Genomic DNA, 12,726 nt, shown 5'->3' on the forward strand with positions numbered 1-12,726 from the left:
ATTAACACACTCACCAAGGCTTAGTTTTCCAGACATTAATAAAGAATTCTTTTTAGCCACAGATGCAAGTTCTATTGGCATAGGAGCATGGTTACTGCAAAGACAAGATATAAATACCATACCATCGCTTATTACAGCAGAAAACTAAAAACCACAGAAGAAAACTACTCAGTAACAGACAAAGAATCTCTAGTCATAATAGATGCTTTAAAGCACTTCAGATATATCATATTTGGTTGTAAGGTAACTGTCTTCGCTGATCATTCTGCTGCAGTAGAAATGCTCAAGAATACGAGCTTTTCCGGACGTAGAGCTCGTTGATATATGACTGCCCAAGATCATGACATGAAATTAAAATATGTTTCAGGGAAGACAAATAAGGTAGCAGTCGCACTATCACGGTATATCTCACAAGGTGATCGTATAAATATGATAAATCAAGAAGCAAAGTCAAGCGAGCATACAAGCAATGTTTTCACCATGCACTATACATGCAGAAGAGCTTTCCAAGTCAAACTTTGTAAGGGAACAAGAAAGTGATGAAGATTAAAGATCTACAATTTTGTGAAAAATGAAAGGGAATTTGATAATAAAAAACAAATCGAATTAAGTAAGAGAATTGGGTGTCCCTTTGATGAGATGAACATAATAGACGATGTACTAATTTGGAAGTGTCAAGAACTTGACCCATTTAGATCATTTCAAGGCGTGACCTATGAAAAGTTAGTACCTAAGGGCCTAAGTCAACAGAGGTGGGGAACCTTTTTGTGCGTGAAGGTCACATTGAAATTCATCGTCCCTCATAGAGGCCTCATTCAATAGGTGGCTGGTTTTTAGTTATTTTAAACCTTTTGTAAATATTACATTATCTAATAGAAAGACAGGAGTAAAACACTTAACATGACAAATGGTTTATTTACCTTTTACACAAATCAGTGACGTCTTTGAGATTGCTTCTTTTGAGACAGCATTTTGATAACGGGCTCTAACATAGTGGTTTTAAATTTTAATTGGTTCAAGAGTTTTATAATAACTAAGATTTACCTCTGAAAGCTGCAGAAGGCCGGATTTGATGGCCCAGAAGGCCCCACAGGTTCCCCGCGCCTGGCCTAAGAATGAAGTTATTGAATTAATGCATGATGATCCCAGGTGGAACCTTTGATATTCACATTTATATATATATATATATATATATATATATATATATATATATATATATATATATATATATATATATATATATATATATATATATATATATATATATGTATATATATACATATATATGTATGTATATACAGTATATATAAAGTATATATATTTCTGACTCACATCAGGATTAAACCCAGGTCTTTCAGTTGAAAGGCAAGGGCGATGCCCACTAGGCCATACAAGTCAAAAAGAAGTTAGAACCTGGTATGCTAGCAGTTAGCTTGCCCAGGTAATTCCTTGTGTGTAGTGGCGCTCAGGTTCCAACTTCTTTTTGACTTGTATGGCCTAGTGGGCAGCGCCCTTGCCTTTCAATTGAAAGACCTAGGTTCGATCCTGATGTGAGTCAGAAATTTATCTCTGTTCCACACGTGATTGTGTTGATTATTTCTCTCTCTCTCTCTCTCTCTCTCTCTCTCTCTCTCTCTCTCTCTCTCTCTCTCTCTCTCTCTCTCTCTCTCTCTCTCTCTCTCTCTCTCTCTCTCTCTCTATATATATATATATATATATATATATATATATATATAAATATGAACAGTACGCTAAATATTATAAACTGTGTGGGAAAGAGTACCAGCCCAACTGAGTCTAGTCATAGGAAGAATCTAGGTAACTGATCAGTGCTAGCAGCGAATCATTGCTGAATTGCTGAGAGTATGAGAGAATAACTTATGGTCTTAACCATGAAAGAATATGCTAGCGATATTTCTGGATGCGGTATCCTGAGATAGCAGAATCTGGGGAACAGGTACTCTCTCTCTCTCTCTCTCTCTCTCTCTCTCTCTCTCTCTCTCTCTCTCTCTCTCTCTCCTTTTATTCAAGAGGATACTACGAAATGTGTGTACATTATTGTTGTATTAGGATCCAGATTAAATTGTAATTCAATCATTAAGGAACCAGTTCACAAGAAATTCCGCTTGACAAATGTTGCTCTTTATAAGCTGGGTATAATTTTTAAGGCAAAGGAATATGACATAGCATATTCGATGGCTCACTGAAGTGCGATGCCCTGCCAATCTTTGATGAGAGAGAGAGAGAGAGAGAGAGAGAGAGAGAGAGAGAGAGAGAGAGAGAGAGAGAGAGAGATTCTAGACATCACGATCGCTATACATTACCTAGATTTTTGTCGTATCTGGAGGCTATTATTTGTGTTTACGTGGGCTTGTTCGTATGTGTGTGTGTGTAAGAGAGAGAGAGAGAGAGAGAGAGAGAGAGAGAGAGAGAGAGAGAGAGAGAGAGAGATGTATCTGGAGAATATTATTCATGTTTATGTGGGTTTTTGTGTGTATGAGAGAGAGAGAGAGAGAGAGAGAGAGAGAGAGAGAGAGAGAGAGAGAGGTTACCATCGTGATCGGACTTTGGCAAAGAGAGGAAAATTTTTTTTGCTGTCAGTTGGGTCGAAGATGGGAGCCTGAGTGCATTCTTCATTTTCTTGGTGTTGCACCTGCGTTAGGTGAATGATCGTGCCCCACGGGAGATACCAGTGCCCGCTACATCATCTCGTTGCACCTGCCTTTGCCGGTAACTGTCCCCCTCCCCTCCTCTATGCGTCTGAAACGACGACTCCGACTCCCTCGGTCTAGGCGCCGAAGCGATTCTAGTACCATCGGCGAAGGTATTCCAATATTTCTTCATTTAAACTGACATGCTTTATTCATGTACATATACATCCTCTTAGTTTAGTGGTTAGGATACTTTCCTCACCACCGAGGGATCCCGGATTCGATCCCAGAGGGATTAAACGTTTTTGAAATGTTACGTTAATGCAAAGTGCTGCTGTGTTACGAAAACATTGTCCTAAATTTCCCGGAATTCAAGCAAGCGCTTGAGTAGTCAGTTCGCAGTACATGGATGTAATTCATGCAATTTTCCATTGTTTATTATTACTTCTTGCCAAAATATGCGAAAAAAACACTCTTGAAGTCGCCACCAGCTGTCTTTGATTCAGATTAGCACATACAGGCGGATAAAGCGAGTGTATTGGCTAAATGTTTGCTAGAGAACTTCGACTTGTAACACTTCTCAGAACTGTGACTGGCGAAAACAAGAGAGTTTCGACAAGGAAGACAGTGGAAGACAGTGGAAGACAGTGGAAATGAAATGATTCTTGAGGAGGAAAAAAAAAAAAAAAGGGGAGAAACAGCAAAACTCAAATAAAGCTACGGAAAGATTCGGCATGACCTATGCAGAAGAAGAAGGAGAAGAAGAAGTAGGAGGAGAAGAAACAAAGTGATACACGCTACCCTGTCCATTTCAAAGCGAATCGTCCCAAACTCCCATTAACGATTGGGCAAGAGGGAAAGCCTGGTTTTAATAGCTCATCGATATGATCTAGCACGGGTCACCTTTTGCTCCTCACATCAGCGGCTACGAGAGAGAGAGAGAGAGAGAGAGAGAGAGAGAGAGAGAGAGAGAGAGAGAGAGAGACTCCGAAAGGATGAAAAAGGGAAATCTTATTGCCTCTCATGGTTTGTATCGCATTGTTTCCCGAGCACATGATGTCGTTTACTTCGCATCTGGATGATCTGGTCGATGCTGTTGTATCGCGGGAGATACATATGCTCTCTCTCTCTCTCTTCCTTTTGACGTGATACATGCCATAATTCATAAACTTCCACTCCCTAAAATCCTCTTCTTAAAGACTTGCACAGAATTCTCTCTCTCCTTATCTCTCCGCTCCCTCTACCTCCTATTCTCCCCCTTTTCTCTCCTTCTTCCTCCCCGACTTCCCCCTCCTCCTAGCCCACCCCCAACAAAACCAAACTGCCCCAACACCTCCTTCCCACCTCCGGCCGGGCGTTCTTAGGCCATATGTGGACCAGGTTAGCTGCTAAACAAAACTTGTGCTTCATCTGCATATTCATCCGTGGTCTTTATCGCCCCCCGAGACATTTACTGGTGAATTAAAACCTTTGGAATGATGTAATAGTTTATTTGGGTACCAGCTGTTGGAGTCAGTTTGGCTGCGGTGTGTGTGTGTGTGTGTGTGTGTGTAGGAGGGAGTCCCCCAACCATGGCCGAGTAGTACCAGCTGAATGTGGACACATACGAGGGAACAAGGTCTCCTTATAGACTATAGCGGTGAGTCTGTATTTGGTAGGGCCAGCCTTACCTGCCAATCTCCTCCTCTCGTGACTAAAGACGAAACACCCACGACAGAGAGAGAGAGAGAGAGAGAGAGAGAGAGAGAGAGAGAGTGTCCCAGGTGTCGGGAATTCTTCTCCTTAACGTCTTTTATTAGTTGGTTGCTAACCTATGCAAGTTTGGCTAGAAGAAGTTTAGCGTTGACCCCGACAAAGGACTTCTTCTTTCTTTTCTTCTTCTTCTTTCTCTTCTTCTTTTGGCTGCTTTATAAAATAAGGTGACTTTGACACACCTAGGTGGCCCCTGACTTTCGATTAGCTGGTATTATTATCTACCTACTCTGGGGTAATACGACGAACACTTCCATAATTATGTATGGCTTGGAATATTACCTAGATTTGTTTGTATTGTCTGTAATATATGCCTCTCTCTCTCTCTCTCTACTCATCAAGGCTCGAAGGAACAGCAGTCCTACCTTTAGATCCTTGTACTTGATTTTCCTTATTTTCTGGACCTCTCTGTTAACCCCACCTCTCTCTCTCTCTCTCTCTCTCTCTCTCTCTCTCTCTCTCTCTCTCTCTCTCTCTCTCTCTCTGTGTGTGTCTTTTTTCACTCATCAAGGCTCGAAGGAATAATAGTTCCACCTTTAGATTCTTGTACTTCTTGTCTTTTATTTTCTGGACCTCTCTGTCTTGCTGTCCAACCACTCCAACTCCCTCTATTCACTATCTTTAGCTCTGAATAGACGGAAGTGCCCCAAACCTTGGCGTAGCAGCCTAAATTTCATCAGAATCACAAAGTATAGGCCGAAGGAACATTTGATGCCTTTTACAAAATATCTGTGCCTGCGTTTGTATTCTTAAGGACGCGTTCTTCTTCACCGGAAACCTATTTGGACGGTTGCTGTGAGTCAATACCTTGCTGTGGGATATTAGCTGAGCAAGAGCTGTGCAGGCAAGGGGACAGTCCAATCCAGCAACTACGACAGAGGGGTGCTGAACTAGGGCGTTGCTCCGGTTGCTGTTGCTGCTCTGCTTATATGGATTTAGTAAACTAGGGGTAGGGAAGATAACGTCTGAACTAGGCACTTCATATCAAATGTTAAGTCATCGTGTTCTCCAGTTACATCTCCATAAATCTGATGAGAGCTCTGAACTCTCTTGACTACTTATGACACGTTGGGAATTGCTACCCTCTAAATTTATTGGAAGTCAGCCTGAGCTGGAAAACGGTCATAGAGCTTGCAACTTCATTCTAAACTTTCTGAAAATGGGAAGGGGCTTGGCCTCCTGCCATAAATTTTGCCGTCAAGTCTCGGGCAAGTTCTTCTCAGAATCAAGCTACATCATCCATTAAATATTTCTTTCTGTGCGTGATATTACTACTGCTACTGCTACTACTACTACTACTACTACTACTACTGGCAGTATATCAGTAACTTTGAAAATGCAATATATCAGGCACATTTAACGAATCAGCGAAAACACGACCCCAGGAAGAAGGGACGTCTCTTCACAAGGTAACTTTTGCTTGCTTGCAGTGCAGTTGAAAATAGCTTCTGCAATGACTGTAGGAACATGACAGTCCCAGTTGACTGGTCAAGTCAATAAAGGTACTACTCAAATGATTTGTTTTCATAAAGAATCAGCCATTGCTTATCCCGTAGGGGGATAGTGCACTGTAGGCATTACTTAAGGTTCGTTGCAGCGTCCCTTCGGCCCCTTGCTGCAACTCCCTCCATTCCTTTGACTGTACCTCCGTTCAAATGATTTTTCTTCCATCTTACTTTCCCCAATCCTCTCCTAACAGTTATTTGTTTCATAGTTCAACTGCGAGGTTTTCCTCCTGTTACACCTTTCAAACCTTATTGTCGATTTCCGTTTCAGCGCTGAATGTCCTCATAGGTCCTAGCGCTTGGCATTTGGCCTAAATTCTATATTCTGTTCGGTTCAGCCATTGCTTAGGTTAACACTGTCAGTTGAGTTTAGCCTCGGTCAAGATTTTACCATGTCAGTGAGAAATTCCTTTTATCCCTTTTCCTTAAATAATAATAATAATAATAATAATAATAATAATAATAATAATAATAATAATAATAATAATAATAATAATAATAATAATAATAAGGGAAGAGACCTTCTCTAAGGGCAGTAACACTGAAAATAATGGCTGCTTCTAACGGCATTCAATTTATACAGAGCCTTCTCTAAGAAGAATAGTGAAGACTATATATAAATTAAATGCCGTAGAAACAGCCATTAGTTTCAATAATAATAATAATAATAATAATAATAATAATAATAATAATAATAATAATAATAATAATAATAATAATAATAATAATAATATCCTTTTTCAACTCAGAGCCATCGACAGTACATAAGACAAGGGAGTTAAAATACAGTACATAAAGCTTAGTTGCACGAGATAAAAAGTTATAATAACCCAAACAATTGCTAACAATAATAATGATGATAATAAAAATAGTAATATCCTTTTTTCAACTCAGAGACGTGTACATAGGTAGACAAGGTAGATACAATACATTGCACAAAGTGATATCCAAACAATTAATAATAATAATAATAATAATAATAATAATAATAATAATAATAATAATAATAATAATAATAATAATAAAGTTTCCATGTTATAGTCATCGAGTCTACCTGTTATGTTCGGAAAATATATTCTAAAATAGCGGTATGGTCCCAGGCTCACGTATGCAGCAGGTCTTTGATTTGTTCCCCCCATTTTACCGCCCATCTTTCCACCAAACTGTATATGGGTACCAGCCTCTTCTTGGGTCAAGAACAAGGGTGTGAAGGCTAGCAAACTCACCCCTAGCGCTTGCTGTTAATGGGTGGAAAATTACTCAATGAATTCTTATGTTTAGGGGATGAAATCAATTCGGCAAGGTTACTAACTTATGGATTTAATTGTTTTCATATTTTTCTTTCTATTTAAAAAAAATTTTAAAGTATAGCTTATGGACCAAAGAAGCAACTCTCTCCTATAGGGGAGTAGTGCCGTTAGTGTGCCTCACGCGGTGCACTGTAGGCATTGCTTAAGGTTCTTTGCAGCGTCCCTTCGGCTCATAACTGCAAATTGCTTTGGTTCCTTTTACTGTAATTCCAATCAAGTTATCTTTCTTCCTTCTTACTTTCTACCCTCTCCTAGCAATTGCAGCTCACTGCAACTGCTTTGAGGTTTTCCTCCCTCCTCTTCTCGTCCACCTTTCAAACCATTGGAATCTCAATTTCCGTTTCAGCGCTGATTGATCTCATAAGTCCCAGCGCTTAGCTTTTGGCCTAAATTTTATATTATTATTATTATTATTCAGAAGATGAAACTTATTCATATGGAACAAGACCACCAAGGGACCACTGACTTCGAATTCAAGCTTCCAAAGAATATTATTGAGGTGTTGATTAGGAAGAAGTAAGAGGAGGTAAAGGGAAATACAGAAAGAAGAGATCTCACTTATTAAAAAAAAAATGGATTAATAAATTACTAAATAGATAAATACATATTGCAATGCAAGGAGAATAGTATTAGGGTAGTAATGCATTGCATCTTCGCTTGAACTTCTGAAGTTGCAATTGCACGACATCCTCAGTAAGGAGACTGACAGTTCCACAGTCCAGTAATATTCTATTCTGTTCTCTTCTCTGCGGGCAACCCGACACTACTGAAAGAAAATATTGAGAAAAGTTTTGACATCTTAGAATGCTATTTACTCACGACGGTATATGCATATTTTACACCCCATTCCATTTCTCGAGAAAGACAGACATTTCGACTACAAAGAGCGGCAGTTTGTAATGCCGGGCCAAGCGACTGAACCCAACGGAGAAATTCAAATGTATTCTATCGAAATCCATTCGTAGAATTCCTAATGACAGAACATTTATCACTAATCTCGACTTAAGCGAAGGCTTTTGCAACTGCATGCATAAAAGAGGACTCTCCTGTTTATAAGGGGAGTGGGATTGGGGGCGACAGGGGGCCGCCCCGGGACTATCTAATTTGTTGAATAAATTTGCTAGCACAAATAACACGGCAGGAACATGATGGATTACACACAAACACCAAAATAGTTGTACTTGGCGAGGTGCTACGTTACCGGCACATGCAATCTGTATTCCAGTTTGGGATGATTTACGTCGGATAATGCGCGCCTTCAGGAATGTGCACGCCTGCGCGCGCGAACGCTGGAATCGCTCCGTCTCTCGTTCGGTCATGTTTGGAGAGAGAGAGAGAGAGAGAGAGAGAGAGAGAGAGAGAGAAAGAGAGAGAGAGTGTTTTTGATTATAATGAGACCCTTTCTCTTGATCGCAAAGTTCGGGGGAAATGAAAATATTGGGGATTTTTGGGCTCCTTGTTTATTTTAAAGAAAAAAATCTTATTTTGGTCCCTAGGGTTGTTTTTTTGGGGTGAAACTCTTTTTGGCTCCTAATTTTTATCATTATTTTTGAGGGAAAGCTTTATTGGCCACTAGTTTTGTATATTTTTGGAGGGGGAGAACTTTTTTGGCCCGTAGTTTTTTCATTTTTTTGAGGGAAACGTTTCTTGGCTCCGAGTTTTTTTTTTTTTTTTGAGGGAAAAATTTTTTGACTCCTAATTTTTTATATTTCGTGAGGGAGAACTTTTTTCACTCTTAGTTTTTCATTTTTTGAGGGAAAACTTTTTTGGCTCCTAGTTTTTTATATTTCCTGAGGGAGAAATTTTTTCTCTAGTTTTTAATTTTTTCAGGGAAAATTTATTTGGCTCCTAGTTTTGTATATTTTTTGTGGGAGAACTTTTTGTGGCTGTTAGTTTTTTAATTTTTTTTAGGGAAAACATTTTTGGCTCCTAGTTTTTTGTTTCCTGAGGAGAAATTTTTTTTGCTCAGTTTTTCTCTTTTTTGAGGAAACCTTTTTTGGTTCCTAGTTTTTTCTTTTTTTGAGGAAACCTATTTTTGGCTCCTGTTTTTCTTTGAGGGACAAATTTTTTCTCACAGTGTTTTCATTTCATTTCTAGGGTAAAAAATTTTGTTGGTTCCTAGATTTTAATTTATTTGACGGGAAAATTAGGTTATAAAGATGAAGTTTGGGATAATATAGGTAATTTGGCTGTTTTTATTTTTGCTAGATTGTCATTCTGCCCGATGGCAAGTTGTGAAGAGCAGAAGATACGGGAGTGTTTGCTTTTCAAGATGAGATTAGGCTACAGCAAAAAACCTTCTTACCCGTTAAAGAACAGTTTGGGAAAATGAAGATATTGCTGTTGTTTGAGTGTGTGTTCGTGTGCTTGCTGCTTTTGCTTTCACATCACCGTGGACAGAGGTTGTCCCAAATTCTCTGTTGTACTCTTAGTTTTCCTTTCTTAGGCTCTCTTGTACTACAGTACATGCTTTCGTGCAAAGAAAAACAAAAAAGTATTTTGTCACTTTTCTCGCCTGTGCCTTCATCAGAGAGAATATATATATATATATATATATATATATATATATATATATATATATATATATATATATATATATATATATATATATATATACATACATACATATATACATATATACAGTATATATATACACATATATATATATATATATACAGTATATATATACACATATACATACATATATATATAAATATACAAATATATACATATATAAATATATTTACACACATTTATATTACTTATTATATTAATTCCAAATGAGTGTTCGTTAACCGTTAACCCTAAACTGTCGTCTTTCATAAAAATAAAAATGAAAGATAACTTATGTCTCTTCCTAAAGCAAGATGTCGAGTTCACGTGAGCAAAAGGTCATGATTCCCCCAGAAAATAATCACAATATTCAGGGGATCGTTGTGAAATCGCTCCGTAGGATCCCCGGCGAAGCATATCCTTAAGAAAGTGCATAAGGAGGGGCGTAAATATTCAGTGGAGAAACCGTATAAATAATAAACCGTCTTTCCTTTTCTCAAACTTGGCACCCGACCGATACTTTCAGCTGGTGCCCTCTCTGCCACTCACTCCAGTTTTTTATCGTTTTTTTTTAAACGGCAACAGGATGCGATGTCAAACTAATTCCATTTTCTTGCCCAGGCCTGAAGGAACCTCAAAAAATGGAGGAAGGTTATGGGATAGGAAATTAAAAGCAAAAATGATTTATTCATTTTTCCTTAAACTCTAGTAGAATGGGATGGCAGGCTAATACCATTTTCTAGTCCAGGCCCGAAGGGACCATAAGAAAATAAGAAATTGGAAAATTATGAGATAGGGAATAGAAGCAGATATTTTCCTTCCTTTTTTTTTTAGGGAGGTGGGTTAGGGGGGGGGGAGACGCCTAATTCCGCTTTCTAGCCCAGGCTCGAAGGAAGCGTAAAAAATAAAATGGAAGCTTATGAGAGAGAGAGAGAGAGAGAGAGAGAGAGAGAGAGAGAGAGAGAGAGAGAGAGAGAGAGAGCAAATATATATTATTTAAACGCAAATGAGATGGCAGTCTCGTTCCACTTTCCAGCTCAGCCCCGAAGGAACTATGAAAAAGTGGAAGATTATGAAATAGGAAAATAAAAGTAAAGATATTTTGCTTCTCTCTCTCTCTCTCTCTCTCTCTCTCTCTCTCTCTCTCTCTCTCTCTCTCTCTCTCTCTTTTCAGAGACGCCAAATTTCTTTTGGTTACTGAAGGAAGCTTGCACATAAGCAGAATGCTCAGGTTTTATTTTGATTTTTAAAGAAATGATGAAAATGACGCTGCGAATTCCAATATTTTTAAAGTCATGTGTTTGAAATGATAAAGTCTGAATTGTTTTTTGAAGGATGAGACTCATAATTACTCGCTATGAAAGCTGATTTCGTTATGAAAGGAACAGCAAGTCCCACCAAGGCCCTGTAGGAGGGGAGTGCCGTCAGTGCACCGTACGTGGTGCATTGTAGGCATTACTTAAGGTCCTTTGCAGTGTCCCTTAGGCCTTTAGCTGCAACCCTTTTCATTCTTTTTTCTGTACCTCCGTTCATAGTCTCCTTCTTCCATCTGACTTTCCACCCTCTCTAACAATTGATTCATATTGCAACTGCAAAAAGTTTTTCCTCCTGTTACTTAACCTTTCAAACCTTCTTATTGTCAGTTTCCCTTTCAGCGCTGGATGACTTCATCGCAGGCCCCGCTTTTTTGGCTTCTGGTCTAAATTCTACTGTAGATTCCTTCCTTAAAATATCTAATACTTACTGAGTTTGTTTTCAGAGTAAACGACACTTGAAACGAATCGCCATGAGACTAATGGAGTGACGAGTTCTGAGTTCTGATTCTGAGCTCTGATTTCGTTTCTGAAATCAAAAGAGAACTTTAAAAAATCACGCGATACCAGGTCCGAGCTGTGAGCCACAGGAAACTTAGGCATATATAACGCATGCACATTTCATTTCGGTGCACCCATTCGAAAGTGCGCATTTCCCTCTCCATATATACCTACAGTACTCCGTTTTTTCTTCTCTTTGCAAAACTGGAGAATAAGCATGTACCCAACCTGTTGCAACGGCGAAGGAGGAGGGTCTATATTCTCTCTCTCTCCCTCTTCCTTCGTTGCAAAACCCGTCATTCATGCACACGTGCATCTCTCCCGTTTACTCTACGAATTTTTATTTTTCCTTCTGCGTCGTTCCGATGCTTTTTTAGTTTATACTGTTCGAGGAAAAGGCTGCTGACCAAATTATTGCTCTCTCTCTCTCTCTCTCTCTCTCTCTCTCTCTCTCTCTCTCTCTCTCTCTCTCCGTTGCAAAACCTGTCATTCATATTCACCTGCATCTCTTCCGTTTACTTTGCTAATTTAATTTTTCCTTTTCCATCTGCGTGGTCTTTCTATACTTCATGTTGTTCGAGGAAAAGGCTGCTGACCAAATTAATTCCCCCCCCCCCGCCGGGTCTTTTCAAGGTCACGAAGGTCAAGCTGCAAAAAGACCTCTACAACTCCTTGTGTCCCGTCTCTTCCTCCTCCTCCTCCACCTCCCCCGCGTGACTTTTAAACCTTTGCCTTTCATTTGACTTTATGGAGGTCAGAGTTCACCAGGAGAAGAGGAGGAGGCGGAGGAGGAGGAAGAAGAATGCAAGGAGATGAAGTCAAAGGAAGAGGAAGGGAGAGAGGGAGGGAGGGAGGGAGGGAGAGAGAGAGAGAGGGAGGGAGGAAGGGGAGAGAGGGAAGAGGAGGGGGAGGGGACTGGGGGAGAAGGATAGAAAAAAACTTTAATGTTGTCTGGGCAGTTCATTCATTCTTCCCCATTCTCGTTGGTGTTTGCCATGAACTTCATGTTCTCTCTCTCTCTCTCTCTCTCTCTCTCTCTCTCTCTCTCTCTCTCTCTCTCTCTCTCTCTCTCTCTCAGGAGACCCAAGAATGAACGTTGAAGGGCCTTCCTTATACTGTACTGGTCAGAAGAAGAAAACGA

The sequence above is a fragment of the Macrobrachium rosenbergii genome, chromosome 16 (assembly GCF_040412425.1).
Source record: "Macrobrachium rosenbergii isolate ZJJX-2024 chromosome 16, ASM4041242v1, whole genome shotgun sequence".
Classification (NCBI taxonomy): domain Eukaryota; kingdom Metazoa; phylum Arthropoda; class Malacostraca; order Decapoda; family Palaemonidae; genus Macrobrachium; species Macrobrachium rosenbergii.